Raw genomic sequence first — 6,000 nt, 5'->3', positions numbered from 1 at the left:
CAGAAACCCTGTTTGATTCAAATGACCTTCATGATGTGATTGCAAAGAGATAGAAAATGAGCCATCATGATCTGAGGGGAAAATCTTTGGAAAGAAAATAGAGGGACTCGTAAACATATAATCTCAACATGAACATTCCAAGAGGGGACAAGATGCACAACCGTCCTTGGTGGGGACATGTTGAGGGCAGACATAGGATGAGGAGATTCTGAGGGGTTTTCATCTCACTTTCCCAAGAGTCCGAATTACTGTGCTCTTATAGCCACTGTCATGAGTGGACTGACAGTCCTAGTCAGCCTCATCCTCAGGCTGCAGCCCAGAGATGGCCAGGTAGGCAGCATGGGAGGAGCTGTCAGTGAAGCCACAGAACTGATCAGGAACCCTGGTGGGGTCTTTGGTCATCCTTGTAGAACGTGGTGGTGGGGGCACTGCCTGGGTGCTGCTGGTACCAGTGTACATATTTGTCTCCAATGTCACCGCTGCTGTGGGTGCCGGAGATGGTGACCTTCTGCCCCAGGGAGTCTGACAATGAGTGAGGCTGAGTCAGCACAGCCTCAGCCCAAGACCCAGCAAGGAGGAAGCGACAGAGAGATCAGTGAGGAAACGACAGACTGTCCTCAGGGAGGAAGGAGAGGTTACCATCCCAGATAACATCCAAGTGCCCTCCCAGAATTCTCTGCAGGCAGCCACCTGTGCAATGGGGGAGGAGGCTAAGGGGAAGCAGAGACCAGGCCATGGTGGAGATGCCCCCAGAGTCTTCCTGAGCCCCACAGCTAGGCCTGAGCCTACCTTCTCAAGTGTCTCCCTCATTCTCAGGGTGGGAGGTCTCCATGCAAATCCTCCCCTTTCTGGAACCTGTGCACAGTTCTCCTTCAACCTTAGCCAACCTGCCTCGATTAAAAAGGAAGTGTAGGGGAGGGGAGGGCTTCACCCCGAGGATTACACAGAAACACCTGCCAGAGGCAGGGGAGAGAGGAGCTCACAGCTGAGGGGAGCACTGACGGCCTCTGGTGCGTGCAGGAGACCTGGGCTGGAGCTGCTACTCGGTGCTCCTGCCCTCCCCATCCTGCATCTCTCACAGTTCCACCCATTTAAGATTGGCTTCTTTCAATTAGGCATCTGTATGTAAGGTACCTCCATGTCTTTTTATGGCCCAATAACTTGTTCTTTTATTGCTGAATCATATTCCAGTGTATGGATGTATCTGTGCTTGTTTATCCACTCACCTGTTGAAGGACATACTGGTTGGTTTCATGTTTTGACAATCATGCATAAAGCAGCTGTAAACATTTGTGGGCATATTCTTCTGTCAACACAAGTAAATCATTTAGGTAAATACCTAGGGGACTGATTTCCATATTGTATCATGTAAGAGGTTGTTCAGTTTCGTAGGAAACACCAAACTGTCTTCAAGAAAGGCTGTGGTGCTTTGCATTCCCACCAGCGTGAATGAGGGTCCTGCAGCCCACATCCCGGGCAGCATCTACTGTTGAACAGTGTTGAGTTGTAGCCATTCTAACAGGAGTCTGCTTACTGCTCATTGTATAAATTTGTAATACCCCAGTGATCTCATGTTGAGCATTCTTTCACATGTTTATTTGCAATCTGTGTATCCTCCTTGGTAATGGGAATGTTCAGAGATGCTCTATGAAGAGTTGTTGCCAGTACCTTGGGATTCAGGAGTGCCACAAAGCTCTCAAATCAGGTGAAAGAGAAATACAGCTTCTTTCAGGTTTCAGAGCTCAGGGAATTATCGGAAAAGCCCAGTGCTGGTACTGTGGACATCCAGAGTGGCAAAGCCGAGGGTCACCTGGTTCCCCCGGGTCCCACATGCTGCATTTTACCCTCTCATTCCCACCCAGTAACTGTGGGGGCTATTTTGCTTCTGGGAACAATGCAATTCTGTTTGCATGGGGAGACACTGATCTCCAAAGGAGAAATTTTCATTGACCCCATAAAGAAGACTGAGTCACCAGCACGAGCCCTCTGGTTTAGTAGCATAAGTGACAGCAGAAACCAAAACCTGATCTGGTATTTGTCACAGGCAGGGACAGGGGTGTGCTGGTTCAGACAGGACAATGGAGAGCAGATTTAATCACAATTCCCCATGGAACAGGGGCTCTTTGTGGCATTGGAGTTGTGTTCAGCTCCGCAAAAATGATAATCAGCCTCATCTGCAGGTTTCAACCCAGAGCTGGTCAAAGAGTTTCTGTGAACAAACCGGGGTCTGGAGAATCAGGCTGGGACCCCTAGAAGATCCCTCCCTGCTGTCCCAGGTCACACACATAGGGGTTCTGCATGGGAACTCTTGGCACTCCCATGGTGACCCCCAATGTCTCTATTGCTCCTGTCTGCAGGAGGAGGTGACACTGAGATCTGGGTTCACCAAGACCTTCACAGGGGGAGTTACACATGCACATACTGGGGAGTTCCTTGCTCCTGATGTCGCACAGCCCCACCCCACACCCTAGATAGTTGCAAAGCTCCTACGGGGTATAAAAGGAGAGGAGGACACAGGTTGCTACCCGCGGACTCAGGAAGATCCAGTTATGGGAGTCTCAGTGAGTCTGGAGTGGTCGTCAGCAGTGGGAAACCCACATCTATGGGGTCTACTTCATCAGAGCTCCCTGGGGAGGAATCAGCATTTTCCAGCAATGATGGCGCCTCCCCTTTACCCTCTCAAGCCCCACAGACAGGTTTACCGGCCTGAGGCCCAACATCGCTCCCAGGCCTACCCACCCTCACCTGACACCGACTGAAGGCTCAGGTACACGGTGAGGGCTTCAGAAGGCTCTGTGCCTGGGATTCCTCCAGGCCTGCATCCTCACACAGCCACTCACATATTAGCGCCTCAGCCCTGGGTCACAGTGAGCCTCAGCTGGCCATGCGCACAGGAGCCTGGAAGGGAGGGAAGGGCTCTGCTCCAACCCCTCCCAGAGCAGGGTCCATGCTGCAGAGGACTGTTCACCTGCTGGATGGTCCATGTACATGCCCCCAGAAGGAAGCGAGGGAAGGCTAATTGCCCTTCTTTCTTTCTTTCTTTTATTTTTTGAGGAAGATTAGCCCTGAGCTAACTACTGCCAGTCCTCCTCATTTTGCTGAGGAAGCCTTGCCCTGAGCTAACATCTGTGCCCATCTTTCTCTACTTTATATGTGGGACGCCTACCACAGCTGGCATGCCAAGCGGTGCCATGTCTGCACACGGGATCCGAACCAGCGAACCCCGGGCCGCCAAGAAGCAGAACATGAGAACTTAACCGCTGTGCCACCGGGCCGGTCCCTGATTGCCCTTTTTTCAAGAGAAAAACATATATATATGTATATATATTCATATGTAATGCGTATAATATATGTATACACCTCCAAAAGTTCTGATTCTATCGTGTATGCATCACCAGACATAGTTTCAGTTTTCTGTGGGTGTTCTTTTTTGTTTACTTGATATTACTTTTGTATTTTCCTGAGGCTTCAGAAACATTGCATGAGAAACTGAGAGGAGAGTTTTATGAACCAGAAGTTACCTCCACGTAAAATGGGAGTACATTGAATTTCATACTTTTAAAAAGAAACAATCTGGGACTCTGATCAGGCCGGGGTTTGGTCCCACTTCCCCATCTGTGTGCCACTGGAAGAAGCACCTCTGTGCCGGATTGCACAGTAACAATTTGCCTCAGAGGCCGGCCCGATGGTGCAACGGTTAAGTGTGCATGTTCTGCTTCAGTGGCCCAGGGTTCGCCAGTTCGGATCCCAGGTGTGGACATGGCACCACTTGGCAAGCCATGCTGTGGTAGGCATCCCACATATAAAATAGAGGAAGATGGGCACGGATGTTAGCTCAGGGCTAGTCTTCCTCAGCAAAAAGAGGAGGATTGGTAGATGTTATCTCAGGATAAATAATTGGCTTCATCCTCAGACTGGAACCCAGAGATGAGCAGAAGCCCTGCATTGGCCGAGGTACCTTTGGATCCAGAGAAGTGGCTGGGGCCCCGAGCCCTGGGGATTATCTGAGCGTGATCTAAGTCCCAGGAGAAACCAGAGAGGACTCACTGTCTCCTGCTGGAACCAGTGTATGGCAGAGCTGCCCACACTGAAGCCAGCGCTCAGGGTGCAGGTGAGTGTAGCGTAAGACCCTGGGGATGCAGAAATGGAGGAAGGCTGAGTCAGCACAGGCTGGGAGAGGGAACCCAAAGCACAGCCACACATGGTGAGGGGGCATTTAAGCTGGGAGTTTCTGAGTGTTAGGGGCTGACGGAGTCTGGGGAGCTCCCCAAATCTTTGAGTCCTGTCTGAACCTCTGCAGTGAGAGGGGAGCACGAGGAGGAGAGGAGTCCAGGCCATTGTGCACACAGCCCCTGGCCCCCACAGTGGGGCTCGGCTTGCCCAGCCTTGTCTTATCCTCCCTACTGTGCCCAGGGGAAGAAGGGCTGTTGATGCCAATTCACTCTTCCACTTCCTGGCTGTCTCACACCCACCTGATGACTGATTCAGGAGACTGAGAAAAGATCCAGGGCAGAGGAGGCTGAAGGAGGAGCCTGCTCCCAGTGGGTTCCCAGGAGGGTCATGGAGGGAGTTGTGACAACATCCACAGGACCCTGCCCAGGGCCCTCCGCCAGGCCCTGAGGACACCACACTGCTTGGCTGTGATCAGTGAGCACAGGGGGCAGCTCAGTCTCAGCCCAGTCTTGAGGACAGTGGGGGCTCCCCCAGCTGTGAGGAGGCCCCTTGCAGGCCCAGAGCAGGTCCACAGCACCCCCTGCTGGTCCCATGTCCATCTGCAGTGTCCTCAGTTTACTGAGGCTTAATGCCCAGACCTTTGTCACCATCATTCAGCGGTGACTGAGAGGTCTGCTGGGAGCACGGTGCTCACCTCCAGTCACACAAATATTAGTACACTGTCTGTGACTTTATAGTCTTGCAACACAAAGGAGAAAGTAGTCAAGAAATAGACCATACTGTGGATATTAGAGTCTCTATAAAACACATCAGAGTGTGAGACTCTCTCACTCCTTGGACATTTAGGGAGCTGGGTTTGGAGGGATGACAGTGATGTCACATGGAATAACAGGAGGAAAGTGAAAATAGGACATGATGATGCTCAAACCACGAGGAGGACTGGCGATTTCACAGACTGGCAAAACCATGGAGGGGACATGGTGGACCGGGCAAGGGGAGGGTCGGAGAGAGCATGGCAGCCTTAAGAAAGTGCGTTTTGTTGAAAGAAGACTTTACAGAGAAAAACAAGACAAGAGGATGCATTAGAGCCAAATTCAAAGGTAGAATCTCCAAGACTGTCGACCAGAAGGAACTGTAGAAAAAGAAACAAGGAAGAGACAATTAAGAATTTTAAATTTTATTTGAACAAAAATCAGACAGTGTTGGTATTTAGTGCAGTAGAAAATAGGGTTATTAGATGATTTTTCGACATGTGGTAATCAGAAACACCGAATTCCAAGTTCAGAAATGTTTGACGCTGGCCTTGTGTGATAGTAAGATGTGAATGTGGCATTGAGAGTGATGCCCAGGCACCATGAGCGGCCACTGATGAGGGTAGGGAAACTTAGAAGAGACACAGCTTGGAACAGAACCCTGGGCAGCATCCTCATGAACAGAATTGGAAGAAGAGTCCTAAAAACACATTGCATGAGTTAAGGCTCTCTCTCATTTGTATCCCCTTAACCACGTGTGCAGCATGTTTATTAGTGATGGCGGATCTCCTGTTCCAGGTCCCAAGTGTTGAGGAGGGTGCAGGTTAAGGACAATGTGGTGCCTCTTTGTCTTCCCAAAGCAAGAGTTACAGGGAGTGCTGAAGACTATGAAGATGCCTTTGTGACATTTGCAGACCACTACACCCCTGGGGCGGCAGCTATGGGGAGGGTCAAGGAGGGTGCATCCAGCACAGTGTCCCAGGTCAGGCTGAAGTGTCACCATCAGTGGGCACCAAATATAAGTGGGGAATGAAGGAAAACCCGAGCCCCATCGTGATGTGAGATGAAATTTTCA

This window comes from Equus przewalskii, chromosome 7 (assembly GCF_037783145.1).
Source record: "Equus przewalskii isolate Varuska chromosome 7, EquPr2, whole genome shotgun sequence".
NCBI classification, from domain to species: Eukaryota; Metazoa; Chordata; class Mammalia; order Perissodactyla; family Equidae; genus Equus; species Equus przewalskii.
The sequence above is the reverse complement of the archived record's forward strand: the minus strand, read 5'-3'. Positions refer to the sequence as shown.